The sequence below is a fragment of the Crinia signifera genome, chromosome 6, assembly GCF_055691185.1.
Source record: "Crinia signifera chromosome 6, ASM5569118v1, whole genome shotgun sequence".
NCBI lineage: Eukaryota > Metazoa > Chordata > Amphibia > Anura > Myobatrachidae > Crinia > Crinia signifera.
Genome location: NC_139222.1, coordinates 188299996 through 188319372, shown reverse-complemented (window position 1 = coordinate 188319372; position 19377 = coordinate 188299996). Strand labels below are relative to the sequence as shown.

Here is a 19377-nt window from a genome sequence, read left to right as displayed (position 1 = left end):
ATGTGTGTCATTGTGTGTATAAAGGGCATTAATAAAGGTTGGCATAATGTGTAAGGGGCATTATGGTTATAAGGCTATTAATAATGTGTGTCATGTGTAAGGGGCAATACTGTGTGGTATTATCAGGGGTGCCGAGAGAAAGGGGTAGGGGGTACAAATTACCCAGGCCAAAGTCTGAAGGAAGGGCCCAGTGGGGGCCCCGGGCCCCCTCCCTTTAAGTGACAGCAGCAGCTGCAGCTCTTCTCCTCTGCCCAGCACACACTGCTTTGTGCTGGGTTGCAGTATGGCCATGGAGGTGCTTAAAATACATTATTTTCTCAGGATTTTTTTCTAAGGGTATAATGTGAATAATAATGTACATAAGGTAAAGTGGTACTACTGTGTGATGTAACGTGAATAAGGGACACCATCGCATGAATTAATGTGAATTAATTTGCACTACTGTGTGGCATAATTTTAATTGGGGATACTATAGTGTGGCCATGCCCCTTCCCAGCAAGAACACACCCCTGTTTGGGCTGCGCACCGAATGTGTGCACTGTTTCTATTTAAAATATTGCGGGTAGGAGCACCAAAATGATGACTGCTATGATGAGGGTTGATCGTGCTGGGAAAGGGGAGCAGGGTCAGATGCGGAACTAGTGGTGGTGCTAGGGGGCACCAGCCAAAATCTTGCCTAGGGCATCATTTAGGCTAGGGCCGGCTCTGGGATCTACAAATTACAAACTGTCAAACCAAAAGGACTAAACGACCGCTTGAATTGGAGCCTGTTCATCTAGTCTCAGCCCATGCCCGTTGACATGCCTCCGTCCACCTGACAGTTTAACTTTCTTCAGTCCACTGTTTTGTGACACTGTCCATGTCCCTCCCATTCATAGCCTCATCACCTGCATCATGTTGTTATCTACCCAGCCCTTCCCACTATGTTTGTTGTTTGTCGACACTGGTGGTGTCGACACTTTTCAGCAGCCATATATTTGTGCACTTATGTATTGATACCGCGGTCCCCCGTTGCCACGATGTGCCGCAGGGCTTGCTGCCAGTTACACTGAATGCTGCACTTTGCTTACAGCCTCACTCAGCATCATTATTATTGCGGTGTTGCACGGCCCTGCACCCCCGTGTTATGACACATTTAATCATTGTTTGCGATCCTCTTTAATTGACATTGGCCATTGCATCCAGGCCTCGTATGTATTTACTCTGCAGTCACGCCCCCGGCTTTTGGGAGTCTAGTCGGGTTGCCGGGGACGCACTCCATCACGCAGCATTACTATGCTGTGATGATGGGTGACGTCAGCAGTGTGCGCCCCGTCCCAGCTCACGGGAGAGGCGCTCTCTGCACCCGGCACCCGACCTGACTACACGTAGCCGGTAAGTACCTATTTATAAGGGTCCCGCCGCCGTGCGGGCTTATTGTATTCTGTACCTTGATGTTATACTTCGTTACATGCTGTCTTGAAGACGATACCTAATGGTATCGAAACGTCGACCTATTTGAACATGTAACTTGTTCTTCTTTGCTACATTTTGCAACATAAAATTGCTTGACTAAAGTCCCCTGGAGTGACACTTATTGCATTCTTCTATATATATATATATATATATATATATATATATATATATATATATATATATATATATATATATATATATATATATATATATATATATATATATATAGCATATTATTGCACAGCCCTGAGACACTTAATGGTCACAGTACAGCCACTTGTAGATGGACACAGCACAGTCACACAGCCACTTGTAGATGGACACAGCACAGTCGCACGGCCACTTGTAGATGGGTATGGGCCATTGGGTCGACCCAGTTTAGGTCAACATGCATTGACAACCACTGAAGGTTGACAGGTTTTAGGTCAACACCTAACATTGGTCAACATGGCTAAGGTCGACAGGGTTGAAAGGTCAACACAAGCACAATGGCAAGATCGACAGTCAAAAGGTCGGCATGAGTTTTTCATGTTTTTTGTTGACATAATTGAAATGGACACCATCAAAGTGTACCACATCCCCTTGCATGGCTCGCTGTGCTTTCCGTGCTTCAGGCACGGTGCCTTGCTGCGCTCGACACACTATTCTATGCTCCTTCCACGCCCCAGTGTATGGTAGGGCATGAAATACCGCCTATTGGCACATGTTGGCTTGAAAAAAATCATGTCGACCTTTTGATTGTTGACCTAATGCTTGCGTCAACCTTCCAACCCTGTCGACCTTAGCCATGTCAACATATTTCAGGTGTCAACTTAAGGCCTGTTGACCTTCAGTGATTGATCCAATGCATGTCAACCTAAATAGGTATTTTTTGGGGGGTACACACCGCGCTGTCAATAAGGTAGTGATGTATAAAGAATGATAGGATCACGCTGAGCACAATGATGGAGGACACGCTGTACTTAAAGTAAAAAGTTTTTATAGACAAATGATAATATAAACAGTAAAGGAAGGTAAAAAACAGAAATTGGGGTATAATAGACAAACAAACACATAGTAATAGGAAATTGTTTTACCGGTGCCCAGGATTTCTCTTGGCGGCCCTGAGCACACCCACACAGTCTCTTATAGATGTACACAGCACCGCCACACAGTCAATTGTAGATGGACACAGCAGAGCACCGTCACCACCACTGTATATATATATATATATATATATATATATATATATATATATATATATATATATATATATATATATATATATATATATATATATATATATATATATATATATATGGGTCTATCTCAGCCTGCAGTAGGTGTGACTGCTATATCCCTACAGTGGTTACTGTGAGATTGGAAATTTGAGGCTTCCAAATTATCATCCACTAGTGTGGATCAGCGTATCCTATAGATACGAGAGTACCAACTCAAGTTTTTCTAAAGGGTATTGATTAACCCTGGGGGACCAGCCCCTACTACTTTCTATTGATTTTATAACATTGCCCAATATAAGGAATACCTTCCATGTTAAATAACCCCTTATATTGCAATGCCCCTGATGAAGTTGTCTTGACGAAACGCGTTGGGATTCTTAAATAAAGACTTACACTTTGAACGAAGTCGACGTTGCATTGTTGAATATTCAAATTCCACTTCAGAAAAATGAATGATTGTTATATCATGCTTATTTTTACACTCATTTGCTAGGTGGTACCATTAGAGCGCACTCCTAACAACCCCCCACTTTATTTCTATATATATATATAAAACTAGGCAGGTTGTTCAGCACTCGTAGGACGATCAGATAGACAAATACAATCAATGGACACGGAGGTCTCAAGGTTAAGCAACGTTTCGTGCTTTAATGCACGTCTTCAGGCTCCGAGCTTTATAGGCTACCTGTGATTGAGTGAGTGCTGTTTCCGGCGACTGGTGCTAAGCTGCAGCATGTCACGTTCCCTGTGGGTACACAGGAATACAAAAGTGCATACAGTTGATTAAAATTATTGACAAAGGGGCTAGTCCCCGAAACGTTGGACCGCTTGAATACACGTTTTCAAACACCCATTGAGTGCCGCTGTCTGAGTATATATTTCTATACTACCTGGCTATATACAGTACAGTATATATTTATTTATAAAATATAAAACAGGAGGGGCACCTCATAGAGCAAATCAATTATTATTTTAAAAAGATGATCACAATGTGACAACTTCACACTAATGGGCCCTACACACATTGCGATGTGTGTAGGGCGACCTAGCTATGCTAGGTCGGGCTGTGCTGCGCCGCTATCGCATAGCACACAGAGCTGACAGCCCACACACAGAGCGAGCTGTCAGCTCTGTGTGCTAAGCGAGCAGACAGCGCCAGTGTTCTCCGGTGGGAGAACACTGCCGATGCCGAGATTGATGGACACTGTCCATCAATCTCGGCCAGCAATAAAGACGCCCGGGGACGCGCACGGCTGCCGATATAGCCCCCACACATACACCGATGTGAGGGCATTTGCTAAGCGACTTTGCCAAACTAAGCAAAATCACTTAGAAAATGCCTTAATATCGGCATGTGTGTAGGCCGTATAAAACTCACCTGCTGCTAGAATATAACCCACTGCTGAATGCCGGGAGACCTTTGTTTGCCCAGACGGAGGTAGAATTCCGGGCTATGCCCCTATGCATTTCGTCACAGAACTTGGCCAGATAGCAATAGCTATCTTGCATTTACAAGCTGTCATCTTCCGTCTTGGAAACAAAATACACAGTTTTTCCAGTTTACCAGACTCATGAGTAATTGTAGGAAGCTGGAAAGGTTCAATGAGAAGGAATATGTTTATGTTAAAAGATTTAATAAATGTGGCTACCCCACAAGAGTTGATTGAAACATCAAAATTAAAAGCAGGAAACAAGAAAAGATCAGACTTATTAGCCTATAAAAGAAAGAGACACAGACAATGAAGAAATAGGAGAAAATATTTTCCCCCCTTTATAACCCAATATAATGCCACAGAAAGGGAAATTATTAAGATATTAAATAAAAACTGGCATAAATGAAAACTAGATGCAGTATTATTACCAGAACACCTCCCAGAACATCTGTGAATTATTTATAAAGGTATGGCAATGTCTTCAATATCTGCAGCTCTGAGATATGTTTAAGTTAAAATGTGACACCTCACATTCCCACATACAATACCACAACAAGACTTATATATCTCTGGGCGCTGAGGTTCTAAGCCAAACGAATAGATTGTTCCTAGGTGCCAATCAGATATTCCGTGAAATTCACTTCTCGGGCGTCCTCCTCAAAAGGATATTACCCAGAAAAATGGAAACACACAAGGCATACAATAGTGAAGTACTATCAATTTCTCTTAGGGTTTCTTTTCCAATATTAAAAGAATATATCAGGGCCTGTACGGTTTAGGTTGGTCTACACTTCGTAGACATACAGCGTATAGGGATTGACACTGAAGTCACCATGGGCATCCAATTAACATTCCAATGTATTAATAATATGCAAAAGAAAAAAAATAGGATGGTCCACAAACAAATGCAGACAAAAGGGCATAAGAGGGTAATACAATACAGGCGTCCCTGGTATGTCCTCCTTCCCCCTGGATCAGATCCACTGCGCAGCTATCCCCACTGTTGTATGCAGTGGCAGGGGGGCTGCAATTGCCTGGGTACTGCTCGTTGCAAACAGAACACAACATACAGATAATCTACTTTAAATCACCTTAAACTTTGGAATAAAGTAACCTTGATTGTGATTGCTCTGTACCAGTGTTTTTGTGCATATACTGTAAACAAATGATGTACCCATATGCACACAAACACAGGTACAGAGCAAAATACACACTTTGAATAACTTTAATATTGATTATAAAGTACAGAAAATTATACTTTTATAAAAGATCTACACACAAATAATAGTTTAAATAAATATCATTCACAGAGGCTCAAATATTATAAAAATAAATAAACTTTCCATGCACCTCTCTGGTGCAATGCATACTTTCCTTCAGCTGCATCACACTGAGTGACTCAATGAAGTCTAGGTACTGTATGCTCACTGCAGAGAATTTGCTTCTGCTGGGCTGCACAGACAGCAGCCCATAGAAGCACTGTAGCTCTGGGGATGTACACAGAATGGCTTTCTGCTCTGCTGGCAAGCTACTGCTGTCATCGCTCCATGTACTGGCAGCCCAAGTGGGGGAGGAGTTTTCAGTCCTCTGTATGATGGGCAGTAGCAGCTTCCAATAGGAATGGCTGTCTGTCTGTTTTACACTGGAAACCTCCTGGTTTTCACTGGAGGGGCTGCAGTCCTGCAGCCCAATAGCAGGAGCCGCAACTGATTGTATGCCTTGTGTGTTTTCATTTTTCTGGGTACTATCCTTTTGAGGAGGACATCCGAGAAGTGAATTTCACAGAATATCTGATTGGCACCTAGGAACAATCTATTTGTTTGGCTTTGATTATCAGCGCCCAGAGACATACTAAGTCTTGTTGAGGTACCTTCTGAAAGCTGATGTTTTCAGGAGAAATCTTGCAAATATTATTTGATGAGTAGGCCCACCTGAGAGGGTTCAATCAATAAAATTTTCATGTATCTAAAGGGCAGGATCTATTAAAGAAAATATGTGGTAAAACCCTGTTTTCTGGGTATGTTCTGCATTTTGAAATGTACTAAATCCCCTCCCGGCAGGGCTGTGCAGCTAGAGCTGGCGTAACCCCATAGAAGCCTATGGGCTATTTCACACGCTCCAGCTCCGGCCAGGCGGCGAATCCCCGCACGGCCAGGAAGCCGTGCCACACACAGCAGTTAATAATGGACACAAATTTGTCCATTCACACGTGACTGCCATGGCCCGGCCGCCCGGTTGCAGCCGGGTTCCACCACTGGAAGCTACGGCTGCCTGGCTGTGGCCATCCCGTTCTTTGTAAACTACTGTGTGTGCCATGGCTTCCTGGCCGTGCAGGATTTAGCCACCCGGCAGGAGCTGGGGCGTGCGAAATAGACCTATGGCTTCTCTTCACAGCACTGCTGTCTGAGGGATCTGACACAGACATGTTCAGTGACCTTGTAACTGCATATTATTAGGATATGATCACAGACAGTGCTGGTATTATATACTGTAAATATCTAGTGACATAAAACAAAAGAAAATGACCAGGATAGGATCAACAGTGCTGTTTTTCAATTTTACATATAATGGAATCTTAACTGCATATTACAAGGGTCAATATACATTGCAGCAGTTAAAATTAATTGCCCGTGAAAGCTTCAAAACACACAAACAGCTTTGTTTCCATTTAAATTACTGGTAATAAATCGCAAGATGGATGCAGTTGAAATAGCCGTTAAACTATTGTATTGTGTCCTGTGAGACATCTGCACAATAAAGTTTGAAAGATTCAAGCACATCATTGTTATTGCTCTCAGAGGAATGCAACTCATTTATGTTGCAATGTGTCTTCATTTTAAATGCATGCAAGAATAACTGTTCTACACTTATCGATTCCAAATAATATAATCTTCCATGTATAAAACCCCACACTGCAATTTTATAGACAAACATGCATATACATAGAAATGGATTTGAAGGAATAATTTATAAAAATGTACAGTAATTAGTTTTGGGTGAGGTGTGTTCAAACTGAAATCTAAATTGCAGCTGTCTCATATTTGTGGGCTAGATGCAATATTTTTTTATTAACAGTTTCTTAAATAGCGCAGCATATTCCTTTGCGCTTTACAATAGGAGACGGTGATACAACAAACTGGGAATTTACAGACAGTCAAAGGTATGAGGGCCCTGCTCACAAACTTATAATTTATATGGAAAATTTGGGAAATAGGCATTAATTCCACCAGAATGCAAAGGTTCCTGGTGTGCTGTAAGATGCGATGACCCAGCAGTTTGGCCAGGGGTCAGGAGGATGAAAATGTGAAAAAGAAAGAAAGTGGATATGTGTGGACTGTACAGTGGGGATGTGATTAGAAAGGAACAGTATACTGTATGAAGATTAAGTGGCTGGTTCTGGAATTTGATAAGCTAGCCTGAAGAGGTGAGTTTTCAGGGAACGCTTGAAGGTTTGGAAACTGGAGAAGCAGGGCCGCCACTAGAAATGGTGGGGCCCGGGACTGACCTTCTGTCCGGGCCCACCCGCACGCACGCACGCACCCTGCCTCCCCCTACCCCCCCCCCCCCCCATTTCCATTACTTACCAGCAGCGGCAGCACGGCATCTCCCACCTTCACGGACGGTCGGGAGCGCACACTGCACAGTGCTGCCTGCAGAGCTCCGAGACCCTCTGTATCCTAGGCTCTGTGCTCTGCAGGCTGCACTGTGTATTGTGCGTGCCTGGCTGGGGGGCCGCCGGTTGGGGAAGGCGTTGTGCGGGTGCCGGGGGGTGGTGCTGTGCCACTGTGGGCAGCTGCCCGGGCAGCTCCAGATGCCGGGGCCCGGGACAACTGTACCCACGGCACCCCCCTGTTGGCAGCCATGTGGATGAGAACTGCCTGGATATCCCTCAATCCACCTCAAGTCCGCAGAAATATTAATGATATTAATTTTCAAGAACTCTCCTTCTCTCTGCAACAACAACTTGCACCTATTTCTGCATTCACTACTCCTGAGATGGTGGTATCATGGAGTAGCAGCAGTTTTTACCCTGCACAGAAAAAAACCTGACATACCCATATCTAAAGGTGTGTACACACGGGGAGATTTTTGCTAATATCGCGGGCAATATGGTCGCTGAGCGACCATATTGCCTGCAATGGGAGTGTGCACCGACGATATATTGCTGGGTGCTCGCTTCCGTTTTCCCCCATAGTGATCGCTGGTCGCAGGAACATAGTCCTGCAACCAGCTGATTTCCACTGCTGGGCCCCCCCGGCAGTTTCTTTTTCATCAGCGACCATCTCTGGTCGCTGATGCAAACGGGATACTGAGCGATATATCGCTCAGCGATATATCGCCGACCGATATATCGCTGCCATGTGTACACAGCTTAAATCCCTCTGCACATGTTACATAGGGTTGGGATCATTTGGTCTACAGCATGATGGTCGACAGTCATTAGGTCAACACCATGATTTCAACATGGGAAAAGGTCGACATGGGTGTAGGTCGACATGGGAAAAGGTCAAAAGGTCATTAGTTCTAAAGGTTTTTAGTCCGACAGGTCATTAGTTTGACAATGTCTAGGTCGACAGTCAGAAGGTGGACATGGGGTTTTTCACTGTTTTTGTTACCGGAATGTCAACATGGACACAGTTTAAAGTGCACAGCATCCCCTCGCATCTCTCGCTGTGCTCGCAATGCATTGGGCACGGTGCCTCACTACGCTCGGCACACTATTTTATTCTCCCACCAAGCCCTAGTGGATGGTAGGGCATGCAATACCGCCTGTTGGCACATCAGCTCAAAAAACAGTGAAAAACCCCATGTCGACCTTTTGACTGTCGACCTAATGACCTGTCGAACTAATGACCTGTCGAACTAATGACCTTTCGACCTAGACCCATGTCAACCATGTAAAGCATTGGTGAGACCTCACCTAGAGTACGGAGTACAGTTCTGGGCCCCACACTATAAAATGGACATCATTGAATTAGAAAAAGTCCAAAGGCGAGCAACAAAGCTTATTAGGGGAATGGAGAATTTAAGCTACGGGGAGAGATTAAGCAATTTGGGACTATTTACATTAGAAAAGAGACGTTTAAGGGGGGACATGCTCAACATGTACAAGTATATCAAGGGCCAATATAAGGAACTGTCACACACCCTATTTTCTACTAGAAAGGAATCTAGGACGCGAGGGCATGAGTATAGATTAGAAGAAAAAAGATTTCATTCAGCTAGTAGAAAGAATTTCTTTACGGTCAGAACAGTCAAACTCTGGAACTCTCTTCCCAGAGAGGTGGTAACGGCTGGCTCATTAAATGCGTTCAAGGCAAAGTTGGACAAACATTTACTGGATAAAAACATCCAGGGGTACAAATAAGAAATATAATTTGTCTGTAAAATACCAGAACCTACCAAATCAGCAATGGATATCTATACCAGGTTGAACTAGATGGACGCAAGTCTTTTTTCAGCCTTACCTACTACAGTATGTAACTATGTAACTATGTAACCTAATGGTTTGGACCTAATGACTGTCGACCATCTTGCTGTAGACCAAATGACAACATCTCGTTACATATGCTCCACCTGAAGTTTTCTGCCCTGTTGCTTTCTGTTTTGCATCAAACAGGCCCACCGCTAAAATTATGTGTGAACTGCAGTCAACATCCTCCAATTCCAATTCAAGATGTCACATTTTGCTGCAGGTTTCTGACCGATGTCTGATGGGTCAGGTAACTAATGTAATAAAACACACACACACACACACACACACACACACAAAGGAATGATGAGTATTGTTCTATAATATCTAGTTTATTTGAGGAGGTTTCTAAAATAATCTGTCTCATGCAGCACCCTCTATTGAAGAAACAAAAACCAGTCTATTTAAAACTGCATTAATAATGAACAAATGGGTTATAGTGAGTTTTTGTTTTTCAGGGAAACGTAAAGTGAGCAGCATATGAAGAAGTGTTCCGTGCACATGTTTAGCTGGATAACACTGAGGATGATAAAGAGTTGTGTGAGATTTCCATTCAACTGCTGACGTTTTGGAAAATCTTGTTTTCATACTCTCAGCCTTGGCCATCATGGCATTTCTCCAGAGACCCAAGCCTTGGAAATCTCTTCTGCAGTCTTCCCTGATTTGTTTCTGGCTGGGTAAGCTTGGGCGATTCCAGAAATATACTCAGCTGAAACTACAGTAGTATGCATTTGGTAGTCAACAAAACCTAACTGAAAAGAAGCACTTGTCTTAATGCACCCAATGGAATATTTCAGCATTATGCATGTGCATTTCTTGGCAACATAATCCCGGACCTCTCTTTGCATGAAGGGTCATTAAAATCTCTATGTTATAGGATTATTGTGTATGTCCCTACTTGTCTCATATCATTGTTCCGATGTATCAGATTCTTATCTATTCACTTTGCTGAAATGTGGATGGCTGTGTTTACAGAGTACCCATTTCATATTTTTTGAGGGTTGGGTAAAGTTGGTCTGGATCTGGAACCAATTAGTTTCCCTAAGCATTGCCCTGAGCCCATCATTCAATGTATCGGTATGAAGCCGGTGGTACATTATTATCATGATATGCAATCACTTGTAGTTGAGTTACAATGTCTACTAGTTTGGTAAACACTGGTTTATGCTAATTTTCTCATTTGATTGTATATTCAATAAAGATTATACTTTGTGCTGGTTCTTAACATTGTCTATAGCTTTGTTATGGGCAAGATTCTCTAAGCTTCAAAAGTGATAAAATGGAGAGTGATAAACAGCCAGCCAATCAGCTCCTGTCTGACATTTTTCAAACACAGTCTGTGACATGGCAGGTAGGAGCTGATTGGCTGGCTGCTTATCACTCTCCATTTTATCACTTTTGAAGGTTAGAGAATCTGGCCCACTGTCTTTACATACCCACTGGATTCAGGTCTGGCCTCATGGAGTTCATAAATATGATAAGTCGGGAAAAGTCTTATATAAAAGAACAATAATAACTTAGGAAGCCTAGTACTTTAATTACCTCTCCAACAGTGTACATTCCCTTTCTGGAATCTAGGGCCCTTATTCTGATCTGTGCGGCCAGATCAGAATATGCGGCCAGGACCGTGCAGGCGAATCCCCGCCTTCCATACGGATCGCCACCTCCGTCCGTATGCGGATATGTGGCGGTCCGCATGAAAGTGGACGGGGATACGCCTCCTCCATCTTGGGAGCAGCCCCTGCATTCGATGGTCGCCGAACATCGAATGCAGGGCCGCACGCTCCACCAGCGCCCGCCACCCTAGACCACACGGACACTTGTCCGTATGAAATCATGTATGGGGGCGGGCAGCTGACATCCGGCGATGTCAGATGCCCGCCCCCTACACATGCGTCACGGCTTCATTACCATGCATACGCCCTGCGTTTGCATGGGAACGCCCATGAAACGCGGGGTGTATGCATAGGGTAATGAGGCTAAGTAGCCCTTCACGCCCCTCTCCGCCCCCTGTGCGGCGTCTAAAGAATACGTGCGGCGAAACCGCTTGCACATGCGCAGAGTGACCTCTGCACATGCGCAGTCGAAAACCATCGGCGGTACGACCGCATGCGGAAAAATCCGCACCAATCAGAATAAGGGCCTAGATTATCCATGTAGATCTTTTCTCACTTCAGGTTTACTCGCAAAGCACATTTGGTTTGCTAATGGACAAAACTATGTGCACTGCAGTTGGGGCAGATGTAACATGTGCAGAGAGAGTTAGATTTGGGTGAGTTATTTTGTTTCTGTGCAGAGTAAATACTGACTGTTTAATTTTTACGCTGCAATATAGATACCAGTTTGAAGCACACTCGCCACCCAAATTTAACTCTATCTGCACATGTTACATCTGCCCCACCTGCAGTTCACATGGTTTTGTCCATTGGTAAACCAAATATGCTTTGTGAGTGAACCTGAATCACCCCCTTAGTTGCTGATTTATTACTACCATATCTGAGGATGCTGATGTGATCAAATCACCCCACTCTGTAGTGTGATAATTGATTACATTGCATGGATGTATAAATTATCGCATACAAGGACAGATCTTACCAGAATGGCTTCCACAGCCTTATAGGGGTATTTTTCATTAAAATGTCTCAGAGTATATGCTGTGCTTGCTTCACCACTGTCGACATCACCGTGGCTAGTGCTGCATCACCTCCATAGCGACTAACCACGCCTATGCCATGACATCCCACCCCTGTTTATACTCACCTACCCTCAGGAACCGGTGATCGCTGCTCCAGAAGGTAACTTTGCATCCTCTTCTTACTGTGACCCCCAGAGGCAGAACTCTGGGAGGCAATGGAGTCATCTGCCGCCGGGCTCCTGCTCCCAAGGGGGCACCTCTCCTCCCCTGGAAGCTTAAATCAGATTTTTAAAAGCCAAGGATATTGCTTCTGTGGCTGAGTTCTGAAATATATACTGTATGTGTTCTCTATCTATCTATATTTCTGAACAGAAAAATATATTTTATATAAGGTTATATAGGGTTTTGTGTGTGTGGGGGTGGGGGGGGGCACCAATATAGATCTTGCCTCCGGGCACCTGGAAAGAACTTACGCCACTGGTGACCCCCATGCTGTAAAGTGAGCTGCCACTTCACAGCATCACTTTACTGCATCGGGGGTCACGCAGTAGCACAGGAGAACCTGATGGTAGGCAGCAGCGATCACCAGTTATTGTATGTAGGTGAGTATCATTTTTGCTTCTTTTTTCCCCCACAGTGATCAGCTGGCTGCTCCAAAAGCCCATTAATACATTCAAGTTATTCTACTGTATATGTGAAAAGGATGTGAAAGCACCTCCTTTTTTCTCATTATTTCAGTAAAGGTTCATAAATCGGCATTCACAATGATATTTTCTTCAGTCTTAACTTACTGTAAGTTCATGCTCAAGCAACTGGCCAAGGACTCTTCCAATGTCTTTCCCATGTTCTTGGAAAGCTTTTGCGTAAAATATTATATGATCAGAATTTATGTTGTATAATCTCTATAAAGCTCTTTAATGCTGTGAGCCATTCATCAAGCCAGATAGAAGGCACCAGCATTTGCAGAGGCGCTGAGAAGGGCGAATGACTCTTTACCTGGCAGGTTGGTGGCCCTCCTTGTCGCCCTTTTCCTCAGGGAGAATCAGGAGACTGCTGCTGTGTTGGGCTGCATAGCAGATTCTGTCATTGGGGCCTGATTCGGAGGGTTACATTTACTAAAGCTTCTAAAATTAAAAGAGGTAATATTGCTCATAGTACCCTGCACCTAGATATAGCGCTAGGGACCCCCAATATACAGAGACGCCTTGATGACGGCTTGGGGGCTTAAATCATACATTTGCGCAAATATATGTAACCGATATCTCTGAATTCTAGTATCATGTAGTGTTCAAGGTTATTAATACCATTCAGTGAGCCAAGGGGAAACAATGGGTGAAATTTATTAGGGTGAGAGACATTTGGTAAGAAATCTCCAGTTTTTTTAACGCATTTACTAGGGTTACCACCTCCTCATTCCTTTAATTCTGGACACATATTATTTACACTGTGGCTGGCTGACTTCAAGACTCCCTTTTACTTGGTTTTAATCAGCCACAGAACCTGTGTAATTAATATGTGTCCGAAATAAAAGGAATGAGGTGGTAACCCTAGCATTTACACTTCAAAATCAAACTGGTTTTGCAGTATAAATGATTGTCGCTTAAAAAAAAAATGGAGATTTCTTACCAAATCTCTTTACTTTCTGAATCTCTCATCCTATTACATTTCACCCAAGTATTTTTTACTTACCCAGTATTACCCCTCCCTTTTATGCACCTGATTGGTATTACTAAACTAATTGAGCATCTACCACTATATACTGTATAAATAAGAGTGTACAGCCTGGCAATTCTCAGTACATCACGTAAGGGTATCTCCAATGAAATTATATAAAATATATGATCTATGTGCACAAAAAGCCATAGGAAAGAATCATTTACACATAAAGGGGTGCTGTTGCTAGGGCAACATGTTATCCTGTGTGCACTGATGACTCAGCTGCAGTTATTTTCTTGGAAAGCAAGGACATAACTGTCTACAGTACCATAGGTGCACTGTATGCGGCCCACAACTGATGGTGGCTCTGTATTCTCTGAATGTCTCATGTTTCTGTGTGAGTTCTTTTGGAATTGGGTGGTACATGGAGCAATTAAAAATGTTGCTATGGGGCCTACAAATGCATAGTTACACCCCTGACTTAAAGGGAGTGCTGTTATTATCCTCCAGAAGAATTTTGGGACGATTTCACCCGGTTATCGGCCCAAAGTGCCGAAATCGGATGAAATCGTCCCAAAATCGCATAGTGTATGGGGGCCTTTACCCACAGCAACTTCAATTCACAAGGCTTAAAAAATCTGCCTCAGAATAATTGTCCATGTTGTTGGGGGAGTGGCTCATGGGAGGCAGCGGCCCCCAGGAGTAATGCATACATCACCTGGTGCTCTATGGCTGGCAGAGGTGGCTCAGTGGGTGCAGAGTGGCAAAATAGTAAGTTGCTGTAGTTGATACCTGATGCACTGTTCACAGCGGACCCATGGGGGGTGGGATGCCCAGGAGGATGGGGGTGTCTCTACAGTAAGTATTTCACAATAAAGGTAAATGGGTATGGGACGTAGGTCTGCCTTGTACACCTGTGCACAGAGGAGGGAAAATGTGACCAGTAAGGGATGGAACTACATGTGCCCAGTAAAAGGGTTATAGTGTTCCCAATAGGGGTGGAAAATAACTCTTTCCTATGGGATGGTAGTTTAAAATTCACTATAGTTGACTAAATTCTGTCATATACTATATGCACCAACTGGAGACATGGGAGTATGTAGCTGTGGGTGCCGTGACTCTAAAGCTATGCTTATGAGTGGGATTTTTCACGTGAGACTACTGCTCCTCCATGTCTGTGTCACCACAGATGATGGTGCCCTCTCTACTGCCTGTTGTCAAAGGTGCGGGGGGTGATTGCACTCATGCAGCCCCATAACTTGTTTTCAGCTAAATAAATACAGCATTAAAGAGTCTTATAAGGTCAGCAAAAATATAGCAAATACAAAAGAAAATGTCCTTAATGTTAATAAATTCCATATGGCAAAAGTACCTTACTGCTGCTAGCGCAAAATGAATATAATGACAACATTGCAACATAGCAACCAATCATATTCTCCTCTTTTCATTTTTAGAAGCTTTACTAAATTTACCCTCCAGCTTTCAGAAGTCTGTGTTCTCTGCCAGGCATGTGTACTGTTAGGAAAGGTAGCGCTGGGACGACCCTACATAGGAGAGCATAAATTATTGGTTTCATCCAGCTTTATTATGAAAGGCTTTTGACAAACAAGGGACTGTGCATTTATGCATCACTAAGCCAGGCACTTGACAGTACACACAAAGGAGTGTCCTCCTAGCACACAGGTTCTCAAAGTCGGTCCTCAGGACCCCACACAGTGCATGTTTTGAAGATCTCCTCACAGAATCACAAGTGAAATAATTAGCTCCACCTGTGGATCTTTTAAAATGTGTCAATGAGTAACGAATGCATCTGTGCACCTGCCGGGTGACCTGCAAATCGTGAACTGTGAGGGGTTCTGTCCTAGCACACTGAGCTCCGACTGACTTTCCCAACTCCAGGGCTGGATACAGTGGCACACGCAGGTTAGTTTCTGAGTACCCAGAAGCCCCCCATACTGACCTTTTTTTGCATTGCCGCAATTTTGTAAAGCCCTGCCCCTATACCTCAGCATTTTGTCAAAAGGGGTGGGGCCTAATGAATGGTACCTGGCCCTGTCTGCAGCTGCTGCTGGTTCTTGGTGAGTGAAGTTGGGATGGGGAGTGTGTGTGTGTGATGAATGTGTGACATATATAGGGAGGGGAGCCATGGGCTGTCCAGCAGTTTGGGAAGTGCTGAGCACCCCGTCCCCCAAAATGACAATGATTTCAGGAGGCCACGCTCCATTGCCTGATCATCAGAGTTGCGGGTCCTAGAACAGGGCTGAATTTGGCCCCTTCCAATCGGGTCTGAATTAGGCCCTAAGTAAACAAATGTTGAGTCTCATTAATGATTTTTGCTTGGCAACGTAAACCATTTTAGAACATTACTTTCCTGTGTACATAAATGCGTCATTATTTTTTATTTTATTGTGCCAAGCTCTAATTTTTCACAGAATGAGGCATAGAAATGTGTGACAGCGTGGCTCATTTAAAAACAACAGGTGCACTTATATGCCAAGATTCTGTGACTGATAGACAGAAAAAAAAGCGGCCCAACTAGCTATGCGTATGTCATGCACTGAGATATTACCACCACATGCATCTTCGTGTGCAAAAGCTGTCTCATAAAGGAGAAACAGGTGCATTAACTTAAAGGAGCAAGATAAGTGCCTGTGACAAATGTCTAGGGCTTCTGTAATTTATAAAGAAAAAACTGTGACATCAATTGTGATATGACGTTTATTGAGGCACTATTCATATATATATACAGTGATTGAAAATATCTATATTTAGAGAGGAGGACGTGACACATATGGCTGTTAAAAGATTACACCTGACATCAGCAGATCCTTGAGAAATCTATAAAGGACCAGCCAGTATTTTACAAAACAAAGATCAAAAGCCAATATGTTACAATTTAAGGTTAAACACACACTACAATTATTGGCCCAACTTGCCAATAATCGAGTGATCTGCCTCATAGTGTAGGCAGGAGCATTTCAGTGTTCACAGAAAGAAAACAGTTAAAAAACATCCACAAACAAATTCCTTTGATCATCTGAAATGTTGCCTTTGGTTTTCTGATATCGAACAGTGAGTGCATTCTCAGTAATCGGCCCATATTTTCTACATTTTCCTGATACTACAGACTGTCATCCTCATTGTTGGTGGACATACAGTATGCAAAATCAGTGTGGTGTGGCGGAGAATCGGTAGCTTTTAATAAAAAAATTGGTACTTGTGTATTATAGCGGCGCCCCCAATGTGCATCGCGGAATGTTTTCATCGCGTCGCATCGCATGGCATGCGATGCAATGCAACGCGATGTTTGCCCCCTATGCCATGAAAGATTGTATAAGCACCATAAAGGGTGCTTTTAAGCACCCTAATGGGTGCTTACAATGTGAAATGCACCCCCACGCCACCCCCCCACTATAAACGTGAACCCGAAGCGTGGCGAGCGCAGCGAGCCCGCGAGGGGCGGCGGTACGTGTCCTCCGACCTTTTCATACCCCCACTATCCACGACGGCGTGGAGTTGAGGATAGAAAGTGCCGAGCCAGAAGCGTGGCGAGCCCCGCGAGGGGACGCGGATACCTTCACAGGTATCGGAGTACCCTCGCGGGCTTCACAGGTATCCGCGTCCTCTCGCGGGACTCGCTGCGCTCGCCACGCTTCGGGCTCGGTGGCTCGCTGCGCTCGCCACACTTTTTATTCTCAACTCCACGACGATGACATTGTACAGTATGGCGCAATATTGCGTCGCATCGCATGCCTTATGGTATGCGATGCGATGGGCGCCGCCAAAATACACAAGTACCAAAAAATTCATAATGGGATGATTCAGGTTGGCTCGCACAGCATATTTGGGGCCGAATTCAGCACCATTCAGAAAGGGACGAATTTGGCCCCGTTCCGATGGTGGAGGGTCTGCGCATGCGTAAGCACATGTTTGCACATATGCAGACCACGGCAAGGAACGGCTTCGGTGAGTTCCACACTCACTGGGATGATCGTTGAGGGGAGGGAGGGCTGGGGCAGACAGCAGCGGGAACGGGACTCGCCCATGGGAACGCCCAGCATTTTATGGGTATCCTCATGAAAACGTTGGGTGTCCCAAGGGTACATGGGCAACTGAAGTTGCAGGATGTCAGATGCCCGTCATGTCTTTGTTATAGCGCTCACATATAAAAGTCAGTTATATGCAAAGGCAGGAGAAATCATTGATTTCCCCGGCTATCGGTGGCATGCGAGGGGATGTGTTCTTGTACACATCCACTCCCGTGGTACTGAGGGGATTCAGAGTGGGGGAAGGTATATGGTGGGGTGGCGTCTCAGGCGCTCGGTAAACTGCGATATTTGCAGGTTACTGATCCAACCTAAATCAGGGCCTTGGTTTGCTAATGGACAAAACCATGTGTACTGCAGGTGGGGCAGATGTAACATGTGCAGAGAGAGTTAGATTTGGGTGGGGTTGGTACTTCAAACTAATATCTATATTGCATTGTAAAAATAAAGCAGTCAGTATTTACCCTGCACAGAAACAAAATACATGCACATGTTACATCTGCCCCACCTGCAGTGCATATGGTTTTGTCCATTAGCAAACCAAATGTGCTATGCGAGCCAACCTGAATCACCCCCAATATATAGTTCAGATCAAAAGATTGGATGGTGTGCTTGGACAGCTTTATTCAGAAATGCACATAGGGTAAACCCGTTGCTTATGTACATCTCCAATGTTTTAAGTTCTGCACATGTGTCGCCCTAGTGCCGTGATGTAATTCAAACTCGCAGGATCTTTGCATCCAAATAAGAAACACTGGACACGTGCAGGTCCGGGTCTGCATTGTTTCTTGCAGTGTTCTAAATTCTGCAGAATGTTTGTCATGCTGCTAGCATTTGGCAGCAACGAAAGGCAGCATTGCAGAAACAAAAGCATGATGGCCCCATTTTCTGGGCATGCTGAAAATAATGGCTGCATCCTAGCTCCAGCAGTAGCTAACTTTAATTTTTGCAGTCTGCCTGAATAACCAGAGTATTACTCAGATGCAGGGCCGCCGACAGGGGGGTGCTGTGGGTACAGCTGTCCCGGGCCTCTGCCTCTGGAGGGGCCTGGGCAGCTGCCCACAGTGACACCTGCCACCCCCGCAACCGCCTCCCCCACCCGGCGGCCCCCCAGCCAGGCATGCACAATGCACCCTGCATAGCGCCGAGCCTAGGACACAGAGGGGCTCGGCGCTCTGCAGGCTGCACTGTGCCTTTGTGTGTTCATGCCAAGGGGTCTGCAGAGGTCAGTTCCAGGGAAGGGGTGGGGGGTGCGGGGAGGGGGTGTGAAAGTGCCTGTGTGTGTGTTACCACTGAGAGGTCTGCAGAGGTCAGTTCTTGGGAAGGGGGGGTGCAAGAGTGCCTGTGTGTGTTCATGCCGAGAGGTTTGCAGGGGTCAGTTCCGGGGAAGGGGGGGTGCGAAAGCACCTGTGTGTGTCCACGCCGAGAGGTCTGCAGAGGTCAGTTCCAGGGAATGGGG

General features: G+C 44.7%; 1 long non-coding RNA gene across 1 annotated transcript; it reads left to right on the top strand.

Annotated features, from left to right (window-relative positions):
- The first annotated feature begins 1278 nt into the window (after positions 1-1278).
- Positions 1279-10801, top strand: LOC146007168 (uncharacterized). The gene is made up of 2 exons (XR_014444262.1): positions 1279-1374; positions 10040-10801. It is a non-coding gene; the product is annotated as an uncharacterized LOC146007168 (long non-coding RNA).
- Positions 10802-19377: the final 8576 nt, after the last annotated feature.